The sequence below is a fragment of the Natator depressus genome, chromosome 13 (genome assembly GCF_965152275.1).
Source record: "Natator depressus isolate rNatDep1 chromosome 13, rNatDep2.hap1, whole genome shotgun sequence".
In the NCBI taxonomy this organism is placed as follows: Eukaryota; Metazoa; Chordata; order Testudines; family Cheloniidae; genus Natator; species Natator depressus.
This window is the reverse complement of record NC_134246.1, coordinates 33,722,270-33,740,387: the sequence shown is the minus strand read 5'-3', so window position 1 is coordinate 33,740,387 and position 18,118 is coordinate 33,722,270. Positions and strand designations below refer to the sequence as shown.

General features: G+C 47.3%; 1 pseudogene; it reads left to right on the top strand.

Annotated features, from left to right (window-relative positions):
* Positions 1-15,555: 15,555 nt before the first annotated feature.
* Positions 15,556-16,492, top strand: LOC141997477 (olfactory receptor 5V1-like; annotated as a pseudogene).
* The last annotated feature ends 1,626 nt before the right edge of the window (positions 16,493-18,118 follow it).

Sequence of the window (18,118 nt, the reverse complement as noted above, 5' to 3'; positions counted from 1 at the left end):
TAGGGGCTAAGAGCCATGTCTGTCACAGCGCCTCTGCCTGCTGTGAGCCTAATCATTGTATATGTTCCCAGAGGCACATTGTAGCAGCACACCTGTGCTTCTCACAGCTTCAAAGGCTGTGCTGGAATTCATGTTAAGTGCCCTGTTCCGTGTGTTCCCAGCAATGCTGGTCTGAGGCGGGGGGGGGGGGGGGGGGCTGGCTGTCTGGCTACAATTGACGAGCTAGTTGATCAGTTAGGCAAGGCCTGATACCTAACCACTCTGGACCTGACCAAAGGATATTGGCAAATTTCCCTGGCCAAGAATGCCAAGGAAAAGACTGCCTTCTCTACACCCGATGGCCTGTTCCAATACGCTGTCCTCCCTTTTGGACTCCATGGGGCCCCTGCAACATTCCAACGACTTATGGACAAATTGATGCGACTCCATGCCAAGTATACCACCGCCTATCTAGACGACATAGTTATCCATAGCCCTGATTGGGAAACGCACCTAAGAAAAGTAGAAGCGGTGCTAGACGCCCTGCGGAAGGCCAGCCTCACTGCCAATCCTCTCAAGTGAGTGATAGGACTAGCTGAGGCCAGATACCTCAGGTACATAGCAGGGAGACGTTTGGTGAAACCCCAATGGAACAAAGTGGAGGCAATACAAGGTTGGCCTCGACCAGTCCGCAAAAAGCAGGTCAGAGCGTTTCTAGGGATAGTAGGATACTATATGAGCTTCATCCCTCATTTCGCCACAAGGCTCGGGGCCCCGAGATAGTAAAGTGGACTGATGTGGCAGAATGAGCATTTGCAGATTTAAGGACCGCCCTTTGCTGCCATCCAATACTCATAGCCCCAGACTTCGAGAAGGTATTCATCCTACAAACAGATGTCTCGGAGGTAGGGCTAAGAGCCATCCTTTTGCAGATGGTAGGGGAGGAGGAACACCCGATCTTGTACCTCAGCTGGAAACTCCTCCCCAGGGAACAAAAGTACGCCATCGTTGAAAAGGAATGTCTGGCAGTAAAATGGGCTATGGAGACTCTCCGCTACTACCTACTGGGGCGGCAGTTTACCCTCGTGACAGGCCATGCCCCACTCCAGTGGATGCACAGAAACAAGGAGAAGAACACAAGAATGACTAGGTGGTTCCTATCCCTGCAGCCCTTCCATTTCCGGGTACAGCACAGGGCCAGAAGCCAACACGGCAACGCTGATGACCTATCACGACAGCACTGCCTCTCGTCCCAAGTAGCCCAACCCCATGGTGTTGAGCGGGGGGGTGGGGATATGTGATACAGCATGGCCAGAGGGCAGCAGGAGAGTAGAAGGGAGCCTTATTCCCTGTAGAGGGAAGAAAGTTTGCTATCGATTAATTAAAGCACCTGAAGCCAATTAAAGCACGTGAAGCCAATTAGAGCACCTGAAGTCAATCAAGAGGAGGAGTTGAAGCAGAGTGGATTGGTGTTGGAGCAGAGAGCAGTTTGGAGGGAAGCAGAGGAGAGTTTGGAGAAGTGCTGTGGTGGGCTAAGAAGACAAAGACCCTAGGTAAAGGGACATGTGGTTTGTGCAGCGGGAGGGCAGGAAGCCCCACAAGCTGAAGGGAAGGAGAGGGGAGTAGCCCAGGGGAAGGAACTGTTAGTTCAAGTGTTTTACCGCTACCCCTAGGGCCCTGGCCTGGGACCCGAAGTAGAGGGCAGGCCCGGGTCCCTCCCTCTCCACTCCCCTCCTCTAGGACACTAGTGGGGCAGTTAATACCCCAGTTCAGGGGCAAAAAATGGCGCCCTGAAACGCCCCCCCCCCCGCCCAGAAGAAGAGAAAGCGTGAGACCCATCATAGTAGTGCCGGCAATTTGCCACACAGATTTTTTTTTTTTTAAAGGAAGTTTAAGATTGGGATTCTATTTGGAGTGTTCTCATTGTAGTGTTACACAAAAGGCCATCTTCCAGAACAGTCCATGGGCGCAGCCCTGTTCCCACAAAAATGAAAAGCAAAACTCCTGTTGACTTCAACAAGAGCAACCTCAGAGTCTGTTACTTCTATACAAAGAAAATTCCATTTCTCTTCTCTACTGCGTGTCCTGTCTGGCACCTCTTGGTCATATTAGCAGTCACACTGGAGTGTGTGCATGGATATGAATGACTTTAGTGTGTAGGAATTTGGTGTGACTGGTTACTGTGTGTGTCACACTTCCCAGGGGTTTCCAGGATTGCGAGGCACCTGGCTACCACCTGCCTTGAGTGTGAAGAAGGCTTGCCTGTACTTGCTGGGGTCAACTGTGTGACCCCAGCAGCCTCTAGCAATGCAGGGCCTCCGCAGACATTGCTCTCCCTTCACGGGCTAGTGATAGGCATTTGCCAACCCACGAGCCCTCCTAGCCTCCAACCCCTTTTCCAGTGCACACTCCCCAAATTCACAGCTCCGTGAGTCCCAAAGGGACAGTGCCCACTTACCTCAGATTCATGCTCTGCTCAACACACCGCACCTGGATATATTTACAGTAAAAGCACAAAGAAGTTTATGTAACAAAGAACAGAGACTGAAGAAGAAGCAAGTTTGCAGGTTATTTTGTGTATTTGAAAGCTTTGTTTAATTTTTACAGATGTGGTTTTGTCTAATAAATATGTGTGTGTGTATGTGTGTGTATGTGAGAGAGAGAGAGAGAGAGTGAGTTTTGTGCATAATACTTTTGTCTGTGTCCTTAGAAGATAGATGGACTTGTGTGTTACACATTTGTGTGTGTATGACTTTGTATGGGTGAGATATTTGTGTGTCCATGTTTGTATAGGTAGGCTAGATTTGGGCATGTGGGTTGGAAGAGTGAGTGTGTGTGTGTGGGGGGGGGAGGAATAGGGTGCATTGGCAAATGAACGTGTCTGTGTTACATAAAAGACCCAGAAATATATTTAAAATGAGAAATATTAATTAATAAATAGTTCAGTTAGTGCCATGAGTAGCAAACACAAACAGGCTTGGAAGAATTCAGACTGAGGCTGTGTCTACAAGACAGAGATTATTCTGGCACAGCTACATTTGTGTAGCTATGCTAGTGTAAACCCACAGCATAGATGCAGTTGACACCAGTGTAAGGGGTTTTTCCACCAGTGAAGGAACACCACTAGCTGCGTTGACAGAAACAGTCTTGCATCAGCGTAGCTGCCTGAGTTAGGTCTGCATAGCGTGTCAGTCACGGGTGTGTTTTTTTCACGCCCCCAACTGATGTAGCTATGACATCCTAACTTCTAAGTTTAGACCAGGCCTTTGGGGAGTGGGGTGTGTGTTGGACATAGATGGAGACGGGTGCTGGATTTGTAGGGTGTATCTGCTTGGGTATATGGCAGAGCTGTTTAGGTATCTGGGTGGGTGAGGTTTGTTCCTGTGCTTGGCACTGCCATGTATGGTGGGCATACATGTGATTTCAATGGGAGTTAGGTGGCTAATCAGTGAAGGCAGCTGGAAAATCCCACTAGACACCTGTATGTATCTTTGGGCACCAAAATGTCTGGAAGTTGAAGGTAGATAAATTCCTACATTTTTAATGGGGATAGTAATTAAACATTGGGACAGTTTACCAAGTGTTCTGGTGGATTCTCCATCATGGATAATTTTTAAATGAAGACTGGAATCATCTGGGGGCAGTGCTCTGGCTTGGGTTGTACAGAAGATCAGACTAGATGATCACATTGGTCCCTTCTGGCCTTGGCATCTATGAATCCATATGTCTGAAAATCTCACCTGACGTGATTTGCCTAAGGTCATCCAGGAAAGCAACTGGACACATGTGGAGACAGAATCCCAGCCTCTTGCCTTGCAGCTTTTCCCAATGGACCATCCACCTGCATCTGCCCCAGTACAATTAAAAGCTGCACAAGTAGGCTAGAACCCCCCTTCTTTCCGTAGGATCTAAACCTACGGAAGAGAAGAATGAGGGGGGATTTGATAGCTGCTTTCAACTACCTGAAAGGGGGTTCCAAAGAGGATGGCTCTAGACTGTTCTCAATGGTAGCAGATGACAGAACAAGGAGTAATGGTCTCAAGTTGCAGTGGGGGAGATTTAGGTTGGATATCAGGAAAAACTTTTTAACTACGAGGGAGGTGAAACACTGGAATGCGTTACCTAGGGAGGTGGTGGAATCTCCTTCCTTTTAGGTTTTTAAGGTCAGGCTTGACAAAGCCCTGGCTGGGATGATTTAATTGGGGATCGTTCCTGCTTTGAGCAGGGGGTTGGACTAGATGACCTCCTGAGGTCCCTTCCAACCCTATGATTCTATGATATGGCCACAACAAGGGTATATTTGAGAATATGATCCCTTCCCTGAAGAGCTGTCAATTAAAGAAGACAGTTGATCTCCACAGGAAGGTGGAGATAGATTACAACATTCACAGGTGCACTGAACCAGCTCCCCGATGTACCCTTTTACCCCAGAATCTTGACTCCCAACTGCCCCACACACTTTAACTGCTACACCCACTCCTCTCCCCGAGAGAGGAATTGAACCCAGAAAAACTGATGCTCAGCTACCTGCTCTAAACAGTCAATCGTCTTGGAACAGCCTTCTCTCCAATCATTAGAGAAGTGTCCTTACTATGTTATTCAAAAACAAGTTTATAAATCAGAGGTTTTGTTATTCTTTTACCAGCTCTACTTAATAATCACGATTGGCAAAAATCACAGGCAAGAAAAGACTGGCTCTAAAGGCTGAGACCATTCCAGTCAGCATCATAACTTTGTCAATTGCCAAGATCCAATGGAAGAAAACCCTAATCCAACAAGCACAGCTCTACACATGAGAACAGAATTTGTCCTGTGACCCATCAAAGATCTCAGGCTAAGGCTGAAGTAGTGACAGTTCCAACACAGTGTCCCGCCATTCTGCCTCATCCCTGCTTTGGGGAGCCTACATCCAGGTGTCCCAGGGTAGCTCAAGGTCCATGACCCTTCAGCATCAAGTACACGCGAGGCCTTTGCAGGTTTAGGCTGGGATATTCGAAGGATTGTCCAGTTCACACTGAAAGTCACACTCAGTGGGAATGGCACTGGAGTGAACTTTGCCACTAGCCTTTGGCCACTGTTATGAATGGAGCAAGAGGTTTGCAAATGAATTCCAAGGCTGTTGGTGAATACATTTTACACATGGAGACTTGTCCACTGGCAGCTGGTCTGAGACCCACTGTATGCATTTCACAAGAGACACCAGACAGCCACCAGGTGGTAACAAACTGGAGTCACTCCTGCCAGGGGATAGAATTGAACTGGAGATTTAGAAATTCAAAGTGGAAAGAGCTGATTTCTCTGTAGGATTCTTCCCTTGGCTTTCTGGAGACCACAATCAGCATGGCAAGGGCTCTGTGAATTTCCCTACACCCACTCCCTGCCAATCTGCCTCAACTCTGTCCTTAAGAAGTCACTCTAGGGCTGAGAGGGGAGTTAAGAACTACCCATGGTCCAGTGAGTTCTCAGCTCTATCCTGAGAGTGCCAACAAGGTAGGGCAATTAGTTCCCAGCGTGATGGTTTGGTCATGATGAAGTGGACACAGTATCCCATTACAGCCTAGTCAGACCTCACACCAGTTCCAACAAGAGCTATGCTGTTGATTTCACTAACAGCAATTGCTAAAAGCTTTTGGCTTAGCAATCAATTATATTTGTTCTTGAAATCTATAAATACAAATGTTACATCCTTAGCACACGTACTTGTACCTGAGGAACTTAGGTAAATTGTCCAGGCTGTAAGGGCTCAGGCCTTTATTGCAACAAATACAGCTTAACAGTGATGAAGAATATTCTTCACTTTGATCAACACGTACAATTGGCCTTGCAATCTGGACTAGGCCATCTCTGAATTGAATGGTTGTTTCTGCGTTGCTGAGTTGATTTCATTGATCAAAGTGTTTACAGACAGAATGCAATTACTAATTCTCCTGGGCATCCTTATTCAGAGACAACCCTGGGGAATTTATCCCAGCGGTCACTGAACAATACAGAAAGGATCAAGATCTGAGATCCTCTAGCAGAAAAGCTTCTCTTCTGTTGGTAAATGGGTTTCAGAAACAATGCAGTGGATCACAAGTGGGAAGGCAAGTACAAGACAGTCTGGAGCGTTTTCCTTTGTTACTGTTATGGCCCCAAGTTCATTTTCTGGAGCCATCAACACCTAAATTGTCTCCAGAATTCTCTCTCTCTCTCACACACATCTAATCACTCACTCTGACTTACTCTTATGTATCTAACCTACAGAATTGTCCTTCATTTTCTCTTGGTCTTATCAAAGATACTATGCATCATGTCACTCTCTCAAGGTAACTCTGGGTTGTTGGTTGTTGGTTTGGCTAGTGCTTTGCCTATCAGCACTCTGGGATCTCATTCTCACTAATGGAATGGCACTGTATGAGGCAGGGAAGTGGGGACAAATGTGGGGGTGCTCTTTAAACATTATTCACAGGGTTGAAGGCTGTCACAGCAGGAAAGAAGTCAGAGCCAAGGTTCTTTTTCCATTTCTTTGTGACTTTTTTGTGTGTGTCCGTGACTCACCCAGCAGTGGGGGGTCCTGCAACTCCAGTCCCCCTGGGCGGGGCTCAGCTCCCCCCTCCAGGCATTGTGACCAAGTGCGCGGGGTCGCAGCACCTCTCAGGTGTGGCCCGGCTGCCCCTCTGGAGCAGACACAGCAGCTGCTGATGTTCCTGAGGCGAGCGTGGGCCAGGGTGTCAGAATTGTCAGTCAGCCGGCTGAGGCAGGAGCCAAAGCAGGCTGGGAAAGGGGCTGGCTAGCATAGAAACAGGCACAGAGCAGGAGCAAGAGGTAGGGCCAGCTGATGCAGACCTCCCCTCTGCACAGGGCTGGGGTCAGGGCTGGGTGCCAGGCACTGCTCCGGGTGCTCAGTGCCACCTCCCGGAGCTGCCACTAAATCCCTGGCTTTTAGCAAATTTACCGTGACTGCCACCCTGTGATTCTGGATAAAAAATGCCATAATAAATCTGCAGCCCTAATTATTAATAGGCTGTGCCACAGGTGAGGTTTGTCTGTTCCCGGGAATGGATTGGATGTTTCACCCTGTCTGCCCACGTAGCCACAGAGGGTACAGCTACCCAGCAAATAATCCCCCCTGGCACCAAGTCTCAGAGCCCGGGACATCTGACTGGGGAATGCAGGGCTCGCACTAAGAGGGGGAATAGGACAATATAGACATTATTGGGCTGTACCCTCCCACCCACTCTGGGTTTCCGAGCCCGGGCCCCTGCCGGAGCGGGAACTTCTACACTGATGTTTTTAATCCTGCAACGTGAGCTCCGTCATCCCGAATCAGTAGACCCAGGCTCTGACGCTCGGTGCTGCAGGCTTTTTATGTGTGTTGAGTTACTCAGAGAGAGGGGACCATTGACGAGAGCTGCGTAGCAGCTTCCGCTTCAGGACCATGAAAAGAGAAGTCCAGAGCCTGTGGTTTTAATGGCTCCTGCCCATTCTTGCAGGGAGCACCCAAACCAGTTTCAATATTTTCAGCCAAAAACTGAGAAAAAATGAGCATTTTTTTGCGTAAAGCCTCTGGAAATTAGTAGCCCCCATCCCCGTGAAAAATCAAAACAATTACAGGAAAGCAGATACTTCCCATGAATATTTTCACTGTTTTTGAAAATCCAGTTTTTCATTATTTTTTTTTAAAAGGTCAGTGAACATTTTTCAACCAGTCCTACCCATAATGTTCTAATAAGTCTAGTGGTATTTGCTAATGGGTAAAGGAATATAATGGGGCAGAACCCCAGCTCACGTAAATCAGTGTAGCTCTGTTGAATTTGATGGACCAGATCCATAGTTGGTGTAAGTGCAGCTACACTGGTCCTGGCTCCATTTGTGAGTCTGCTGGGTTTTCTGTTGTAAATGTATCTACTTGAACATCTCTGTACTTGTGTGTTTCTATTTGAGTCTCTGTATGGAGAATGTGTTTGAGTGGGATTTTTTTTTTTTGTGCCTAAAAGGGCTTCCCTGAGAATGTGGGTTTTGTGTAGATGTCACTCTCTAGGTTTGTTGTGTGTGTATATGTGTATTTTTATGTATTTTGTGCTTGCATCTGTGTGGATACAATGGAATAAATTCTGTTCTCAACTGCACTAGGTACCTTGATAATTTGATTCAGTGTAAATGAAAATTATGCAACGTAAATAGAAATTTGTGGCCTGACCAGTTGCAAAACAACAACAAAAAATTAACAAGGAAGTGCACATTTTGTAAACAGATACACACCACAGTACACATTTTGTCAAATAAAACATAATTTTCCATGCACCCTACACAACAAACACTGCACCCACAGTGATAATACAATCACACAAAAATTTACAAACACACAAACCCTACTCAAGCATACATGGTACACTGCACTTTTAATCTAATCTAATCTTATCTATCTAGTTGTGACGTACCTTGGGGGAATACCCAGCACCCCCACGTTCATCCTTATAATATGATTGTGTGGGTATCCAATGCAAAGTTTGTCATGTTGGGTGTCTTCAGAAGGCTCATGATGCACTGAGCATGGTTGTTATAATATTGTTATAGTAATGTCATAGGAATGCTATAGGTTGTAATTTCACGTATATAGTTATGAGGCTGAGAATGTGTCCTCATGGCTTAAATCAAACGAGGTAAAAACTCTCCAGAATCAGAGGGGTAGTTCACACCTCATCAGCGCATGTATGGGACAAACCCAGCCCAGCTTCACAGGAACAAAGGACACTGGTCTAGGCAACAACAAAGGATCTGTTGGACTCTCGAGTGAAACACCCCCCTTCCTTTGGTCAGTTTTGGACTGCGATGAGGTAATGCTCGCCTGACTCTGAAGGGTGGGCGGGGGCGTGGGTGGGGGCAAATCCAAGAGGGAAGAAAGAACATGATAAAAGGGGGAGACGTTTGCCATGCTCTTCCTCTCTCTTCCACCTCCATCTACAGACATCACCACCAAGCGACTGAAGAGCTGATCAAAGGGGAGAGACTGACTGAAGAGCAACCAACCAGCGTGTGGTGAGAAGCATCCAAGTTTTTAAGGGCATTGAAAGTGTTAAGATCAGCTTAGAATGTGTTTTGTTTTTTATTTCATTTGACCAAATCTGACTTGTTATGCTTTGATTTATAATCTCTTAAAATCTATCTTTCATAGTTAATAAATGTGTTTGTTTATTCTACCTGAAGCAGTGCATTTGCTTTGAAGCATGTCAGAGACTCCCCTTGGGATAACAAGCCTAGTACATATCAATTTCTTTGTTAAATTGACAGGTTTCAGAGTAGCAGCCATGTTTGTCTGTATTCACAAAAAGTAAAGGAGCACTAGTGGCACCTTAGAGACTAACCAATTTATTTGAGCATAAGCTTTCGTGAGCTACAGCTCACTTCATCGGATGCATCCACTGAATGCATCCGATGAAGTGAGCTGTAGCTCACGAAAGCTTATGCTCAAATAAATTGGTTAGTCTCTAAGGTGCCACTAGTGCTCCTTTACTTTTTGTTAAATTGATGAATGCATATAAGCTTGCAGCGCCCAGCGGGCAGAACTGGACACTGCAAGACAGAGGTTCCTAGGGTTGTGTCTGGGGCTGGAGATATTGGCTGGTGTCATTCAGTTGCAAGTAGCTGGGAGTGGCTTACATGCCAGGGGCTGTGCGTGAACAGCCCAGGAGTGTGTGTGTGGGGGGGGGGGGGGGGGGGAGGTTCTCACAGCAGAGCAGGGTAAGGCTGGCTTCCAGAGTCAAGGATTGGAGTGACCTAGCAGATCACCGGTCCAGATAACACCAGAGGGGAACGTCACACTATTATATTACTTGTTCTTTCTTCCTGTCTCTCTATATGGTTATCAGTCAGTGGCCTGATACAAAGCCCACTGAATCCTATTCAAGGATTGCCACTGAGTTTGATAAAGGCAGTGGAGAGCAGTGTGTCCTCGTGGAAGGGATGCCAGGCCTGCTCTGTGAGCTTGGTTATGTCAGGTCACTTCTTTGTGCCTTAGTTTTCCCATTGGTAAAATGGGGATGATGTCTCCTACCTCTTTTGGAATGTACTTTGTGAGATTAGATGAAAGGCACTCTATAAGTTCCAGGTATTAATATACAAGTTTCATCACCAATGTATCTGAGTGACTCATATTCTATAAAAACAATGAGGAGTCTGGTGGCACCTTAAAGACTAACAGATTTATTTGGGCATAAGCTTTCATGGGTAAAAAAACCCCACTTCTTCAGATGCATGGAGTGGAAATTACAGATACAGGCATAAATATACTGGCACATGAACAGAAGGGTTCTCCTTACAAGTGGAGAACCAGCGTTTACAAGGCCAATTCAGTCAGGGTGAATGTGGTCCACACCCAATAACTGATGAGAAAATGTCAATACCAAGAGAGGGAAAATTGCTTTTGTGGTGAGCCAGCCACTCCCAGTCCCTATTGAAGCCCAAATTAATGGTGTTAAGTTTGCAAATGAATTGTAGCTCTGCAGTTTCTATTTGAAGTCTGTTTTTGAAGTTTTTTTGTTGAAGGATGGCTACTTTTAAATTTGTTATTGAAAGTCCAGGGAAATTGAAGTGTTCTCCTACTGGCTTTTGTATGTTACCATTCCTGATGTCTGATTTGTGTCCATTTATTCTTTTACATAGAGACTCTCCTGTTTGGCCAATGTACATGGCAGAGGGGCATTGCTGGCACATGATGGCATATATCACATTTAGTAGATGTGCAGGTGAATGAGCCCCTGATGGGGTGGCTGATGTGGTTGGGTCCTCTGATGGTGTTGCTAGAGTAGATATGGGGACATAGAAGGCAACGGGGTTTGTTACAGGGATTGGTTCCTGGGTTAGTGTTTCTGTGGTGTGGTGGGTAGTTGCTGGTGAGTATTTGTTTCAGGTTGGGGGGCTATCTGTAAGTGAGGACTGGCCTGCCTCTCCAGATCTGTGAGAGTGAGGGACCGTTTTCTGTGATAGGTTGTAGATCGTTGAAGATGTGCTGTAGAGGTTTTAGCTGGGGGCTGTATGTGATTCTGTGATTCTGGGGGCTGTATCTGATTCTCATGGGTGACTTTAATTTTCCTGATATCTGCTGGGAGAGCAATACAGCGGTGCATAGACAATCCAGGAAGTTTTTGGAAAGCGTAGGGGACAATTTCCTGGCGCAAGTGCTAGGGGAGCCAACTAGGGGGGGCGCTTTTCTTGACCTGCTGCTCACAAACCGGGTAGAATTAGTGGGGGAAGCAAAAGTGGATGGGAATCTGGGAGGCAGTGACCATGAGTTGGTTGAGTTCAGGATCCTGACGCAGGGAAGAAAGGTAAGCAGCAGGATACGGACCCTGGACTTCAGGAAAGCAGACTTCGACTCCTTCAGGGAACAGATGGCCAGGATCCCCTGGGGGACTAACATGAAGGGGAAGGGAGTCCAGGAGAGCTGGCTGTATTTCAAGGAATCCCTGTTGAGGTTACAGGGACAAACCATCCCGATGAGTCGAAAGAATAGTAAACATGGCAAGCGACCAGCTTGGCTTAATGGTGAAATCCTAGCGGATCTTAAACATAAAAAAGAAGCTTACAAGAAGTGGAAGGTTGGACATATGACCAGGGAAGAGTATAAAAATATTGCTCGGGCATGTAGGAAAGATATAAGGAGGGCCAAATCGCACCTGGAGCTGCAGCTAGCAAGAGATGTCAAGAGTAACAAGAAGGGTTTCTTCAGGTATGTTGGCAACAAGAAGAAAGCCAAGGAAAGTGTGGGCCCCTTACTGAATGAGGGAGGCAACCTAGTGACAGAGGATGTGGAAAAAGCTAATGTACTCAATGCTTTTTTTGCCTCTGTTTTCACTAACAAGGTCAGCTCCCAGACTGCTGCGCTGGGCATCACAGAATGGGGAAGAGATGGCCAGCCCTCTGTGGAGATAGAGGTGGTTAGGGACTATTTAGAAAAGCTGGACGTGCACAAGTCCATGGGGCCGGACGAGTTACATCCGAGAGTGCTGAAGGAATTGGCGGCTGTGATTGCAGAGCCCTTGGCCATTATCTTTGAAAACTCGTGGCGAACGGGGGAAGTCCCGGATGACTGGAAAAAGGCTAATGTAGTGCCAATCTTTAAAAAAGGGAAGAAGGAGGATCCTGGGAACTACAGGCCAGTCAGCCTCACCTCAGTCCCTGGAAAAATCATGGAGCAGGTCCTCAAAGAATCAATCCTGAAGCACTTACATGAGAGGAAAGTGATCAGGAACAGTCAGCATGGATTCACCAAGGGAAGGTCATGCCTGACTAATCTAATCGCCTTTTATGATGAGATTACTGGTTCTGTGGATGAAGGGAAAGCAGTGGATGTATTGTTTCTTGACTTTAGCAAAGCTTTTGACACGGTCTCCCACAGTATTCTTGTCAGCAAGTTAAGGAAGTATGGGCTAGATGAATGCACTATAAGGTGGGTAGAAAGCTGGCTAGATTGTCGGGCTCAACGGGTAGTGATCAATGGCTCCATGTCTAGTTGGCAGCCGGTGTCAAGTGGAGTGCCCCAGGGGTCGGTCCTGGGGCCGGTTTTGTTCAATATCTTCATAAATGATCTGGAGGATGGTGTGGATTGCACTCTCAGCAAATTTGCAGATGATACTAAACTGGGAGGAGTGGTAGATACGCTGGAGGGGAGGGATAGGATACAGAAGGACCTAGACAAATTGGAGGATTGGGCCAAAAGAAATCTGATGAGGTTCAATAAGGATAAGTGCAGGGTCCTGCACTTAGGATGGAAGAATCCAATGCACCGCTACAGACTAGGGACCGAATGGCTAGGCAGCAGTTCTGCGGAAAAGGACCTAGGGGTGACAGTGGACGAGAAGCTGGATATGAGTCAACAGTGTGCCCTTGTTGCCAAGAAGGCCAATGGCATTTTGGGATGTATAAGTAGGGGCATAGCGAGCAGATCGAGGGATGTGATCGTTCCCCTCTATTCGACACTGGTGAGGCCTCATCTGGAGTACTGTGTCCAGTTTTGGGCCCCACACTACAAGAAGGATGTGGATAAATTGGAGAGAGTCCAGCGAAGGGCAACAAAAATGATTAGGGGTCTAGAGCACATGACTTATGAAGAGAGGCTGAGGGAGCTGGGATTGTTTAGTCTGCAGAAGAGAAGAATGAGGGGGGATTTGATAGCTGCTTTCAACTACCTGAAAGGGGGTTCCAGAGAGGATGGCTCTAGACTGTTCTCAATGGTAGCAGATGACAGAACGAGGAGTAATGGTCTCAAGTTGCAATGGGGGAGGTTTAGATTGGATATTAGGAAAAACTTTTTCACTAAGAGGGTGGTGAAACACTGGAATGCGTTACCTAGGGAGGTGGTAGAATCTCCTTCCTTAGAGGTTTTTAAGGTCAGGCTTGACAAAGCCCTGGCTGGGATGATTTAACTGGGAATTGGTCCTGCTTCGAGCAGGGGGTTGGAGTAGATGACCTTCTGGGGTCCCTTCCAACCCTGATATTCTATGATTCTATGATTCTATGATGGCCAGTGGTGTTCTGTTATTTTCCTTGTTGGGCCTCTTCTGTAGTAAGTGACTTCTAGGTACCTGTCTTGCTCTGTCAATCTGTTTCCTCACTTCCCCAGGTGGGTATTGTAGTTTTAAGAATGCTTGATAAAGATCTTGCAGCTGTTTGTCTCTGTCTGAGGAATTGGAGCAAACGCGGTTGTATCTGAGGGCTTGGCTGTAGACAATGGATCGTGTGATGTGTCCTGGATGGAAGCTAGAGACATGTAGGTAAGTATAGTGGTCAGTAGGTTTCCAGTATAGAGTGGTGTTTATGTGACCATCGCTTATTTGCACTATAGTGTCCAGGAAGTAGCTCTCTTGTGCGGACTGGTCCAGGCTAGGTTGATGGTGGGGTGGAAATTTTTGAAATCCAGGTGGAATTCTTCAAAGGCCTCCTTCCCGTGGGTCCATATGATGAAGATGTCAACAATATAGCACAAGTAGAGGAGGGATGCTAGGGATGAGAGCTGAGGAAGCGTTGTTCTAAGTGAGCCATAAAAATGTTGGCATACTGTGGGGCCATGTGGGTACCCACAGCAGTGCTGCTGATTTGAAGGTATAAATTGTCCCCAAATCTGAAATGGTTGTGGGTGAGGACAAAGTCACAAAGCTCAGCCACCAGGTGTGCCGTGGCCTTGTCAGGGATACTGTTCCTGACAGCTTGTAGTCCATCCTCTTGTGGAATAGTGGTGTAAAGAGCTTCTACATCCATGGTGGCCAGGATGGTGTTTTCAGGAAGATCACCAATGCATTGTAAAAAGAAAAGGAGGACTTGTGGCACCTTAGAGACTAACCAATTTATCTGAGCATAAGCTTTCGTGATGAAGCTCGGATGAAGTGGGCTGTAGCTCACGAAAGCTCATGCTCAAATAAATTGGTTAGTCTCTAAGGTGCCACAAGTCCTCCTTTTCTTTTTGCGAATACAGACTAACACGGCTGCTACGCTGAAACAATGCATTGTAGTTTCCTCAGGAAGTCAGTGGTGTCTCGAAGAGAGCTAGGAGTGCTGGTAGCGTAGGGTCTGAGGAGAGAGTACAAATAGCCAGATAATCCTGCTCTAAGAGTGTCAATTCCTGAGATGATGGGGCATCCAGGATTCCCAGGTTTATGGATCTTGGGTAGCAGATAGAAGACCCCTGGTCGGGGCTCTAGGGGTGTGTCTATGCGGATTTGTTCCTGTGCTTATAGCAGGGAGTTTCTTGAGCAGATGGTGTAGTTTCTTCTGGTAACCCTCAGTGGGATCGGAGGATAGTGGCCTTCATCCGAGCTTCATCACGAAAGCTGATGTAAAGAGTTGCCTGGCAGCTTTGTGCTCATAATCCGATCTGTTCATGATGGTTATGAGGCAAGTGATGCTGTTTGTTCACATTTTCAGCCTGTGCATATCTGTGGAAGCACTCTGTGTAGAAGTCCAGTCTGTCTTTTCGACTATCAGGAGAATTCCATGCAGAATTTTTCTTCTTGTAGTGTTGGTAGAAGGGTTCCCGTGGGTCAGTGCTCTGTTCAGTGGTGTGTTGAAAATATTCCTTGAGTCGGAGATGATGAAAGTAGGCTTCCAGATCACTGCAGAACTGTATCGTGTGTGGGAATGGTGGGGCAGAAAGAGAGTCCCTGAGATAGGACAGACTCTTCTGTCGGGCTAAGTGTGTAGTTTGATAGATTAACAATATTGTTGGGTGAGTTAAGGGTACCACTGTTGTAGCCCCCTGTGACATGTAGGAGTTTAGATAGTTTACTGTCCTTTTTCCTCTGTAGAGAAGTAAATTGTGTATTGTAAATGGCTTTGTCTCGTTTTTGTAAAGTCCAGCCATGTGTGTGGAGTTTGTGTGGAAGGTTGGACTCCTTGTTGTTGGATTCCTCGTTGTTTTTGTGGATACAGACTAACACTGCTACCCTCTGATACTTGGCATCATATTCTGTAATGACTTTATCCCCCCCAAAATCTCTCAGGTACATTAATGTTTTCAAGTGGAACAATTGCATATCATATAACAAGATTACTCTTAAAATGTTATAACCATTTCTTGGCAGTAACACCATTGAATGCTGAAGCATGGGGAGAAGAAATCAAACTGTGTTGGAGGAGTTCATCATCCTGGGATTTTCCAGCCTCCGGGAGATGCAACCCTCACTCTTCAGTGGGTTTTTGTTTACTTACCTCTTTACCCTATTTGGGAACACCTGCATCATCATCCTTGTTTTGGTGGACCAGAGACTCCACACTCCCATGTATTTCTTTCTTGGGAACCTGGCCTTTCTGGACATCTGTTCTACCACCACCACCATCCCCCAGATGCTGGTTCATCTCCTCTCTGAGAGGAGCAACATCTCCTACAAGGGCTGTGTGCTGCAACTTTACTTCTTCTTCTCCTTTATGGGCACCGAGTGCCTCCTGCTGGCAGCCATGGCCTTTGACCGCTATGTTGCCATCTGTAACCCGCTGTGTTACACACTGATTGTCAACAAAAGCATTTGCCTCCAGCTGGCAGCTGCCTCCTGGGTAACTGGCTTCCTTAACTCTGCAATACACACAGTCTTCACCTTCTGGTTACCCTTCTGTGGAGACAACCGTATTGATTACTTCTACTTCTACTGTGATATCCCGCCACTGCTGGAGCTGTCATGTGGGGACACCTCTCTCAACAAACTCCTGTTGCTCTGCATTGGCCTCTTCATAGCCTGGACCCCCTTTGCCTGCATCCTTCTATCATACACTTACATCATCTCAACTATACTGAAGATGCCTTCTTCCAAAGGGAAGAGGAAGGCATACTCCCTCCACCTGTTCGTCCCACCTGACTGTGGTCCTTCTGTACTATGGCAGCTCTATCTTCTCCTACCTGAGACCCAGTTCAAGATACACACCAGATAGCGCCAGACTGATCTCCGTATCATATAGCGTCTTAACACCAATGTTAAACCCGATTATTTATACATTGCGAAACAAGGATGTGAAAGTAGCTTTGAAATACATGATACATAGGATGTGAATGAATATTATTTGCCTCTTTTTCTCCTGTTGTTACTGCTGCTTCTTCTTCTTCACCATCATCATCCAAATATTTGCAAAGAATTTATAGTATGAACCCACAAACAGCATTGATTCAATTCTTATTCATTTGGGAACATGATACTATATCTGGGTTTTTAATTTTTTTTTTCATTTCTTACTCTCTCTTTTCTGTACACAGGCATGGCAAGTTCTAAGGAATGTCGAGTGCATCGCATGGAAACACAAAGACGTTATAGCTAAATTTGGGAGGATTCGATTTTTATTGGTAAATGTCAGGAAACGTGGATTTCACCGTACACACACAAACTGACAAAAATATTTTCATTGATAACCATTGTAATTTATAGATAGGCAATGTAAGAAAAATGCTGATGGAGAACGTGAGTTTGATTTAAGGATGTTTACTTTGTATGTTTTGACAAGTGATGTTGACAATGTCTGTTTTAACTCTTCTAAAGCTTAAAGTTTTTGAAATCAATGTCTAGTGTCAATAAATAATTATCTTCTGACCTGCCCTGTAGTCGAACCCTCCCGTAATTTCCTGCAACTGGGAAAAATTAAATAGATAAAAATCAGAAAAGAAATCTGGCAGCTTGCACTGTCCGTACACAACGGCCCTGCGCGGCTCCCGCACGCGGGGGCTTCTGACGAGCATACACCGGCCCTCGCTCAGTTCAGAATCGGGGCCTCAGACTGTCGGTTCCGAATTTGGACTTTGGAGGCAGCAGCACATGACTGCCAGCGTTTTCATCTGGCCGTGACCCCGGGGCGCGGGGGGGATCTCAAAGCTTGAGCAAAAGAGCAACGTTTGTTTAACCCCCACTGCCGGGAGGGTAGCGAGGCAGGTGCCCAGCCCAGGCTAGAGGCCGCCAGGGTCTTGGCTTGCTCCCGGGTTCAGGGCTGGCTGAAGCGCCCACTCGTTCCCCGGTCTCACTGCGCGCGCCCCTGCCAGGCTCGGGCCCTGCGCCGCCCGCTCCAGGGGCGGAGCGCTGCGCCTCTCCCCGCCGCGGCCGGGCTGCAGAACGCGGGGCGCTGGCGGCGCTCGCCCGGCGGCGCGGACCGCACGCCTTCCCTTCCGGAGCCCTGGCCACCAGCAACGCCTGCGGCGACCACACTTCTCAAGACAAAGTATCGTGTCCGCTGAGCAAAGCTGGGAGCGGAGCCGCGGGCCTGAAGCAGAGCTGGGGCCGCTCCAGGGCTCGGGGCTTGAGCCTGGGGACCGCCCGGGGCTGAAACCGGCGCTCCCCTCCCAGCTCAAGTGCCCAGCACCGGCGCCTCCTGCGGGGCTGGAGCCGGGAGGGGAGCTGCAGGGCTGAAGACCTGAGCCCCCGCGCTCCCGGATCTCAAGCCCTGCAGGCTGGGTCCCCCCACCCCGGAGCCCGCGCCCTGCGGCGGTAGCCCCGCCCGCTGAAGCCCCGAGGCAGTAAAGTATTTGCGTGTGTGTGTGAGAGTGAGTGAGTGAGTAATTACTTCTTGTTCCACATGGTGTCCGGGGCGGTTGGCTGGTAAGTCCGGAACTCTTGTGTTTGTAGCTTTGAGGTTTTACTGTAAATCTCTTTTTCCAGTTAGAATTTCAGCTAGACTAATAATTCTGCCTCCACTT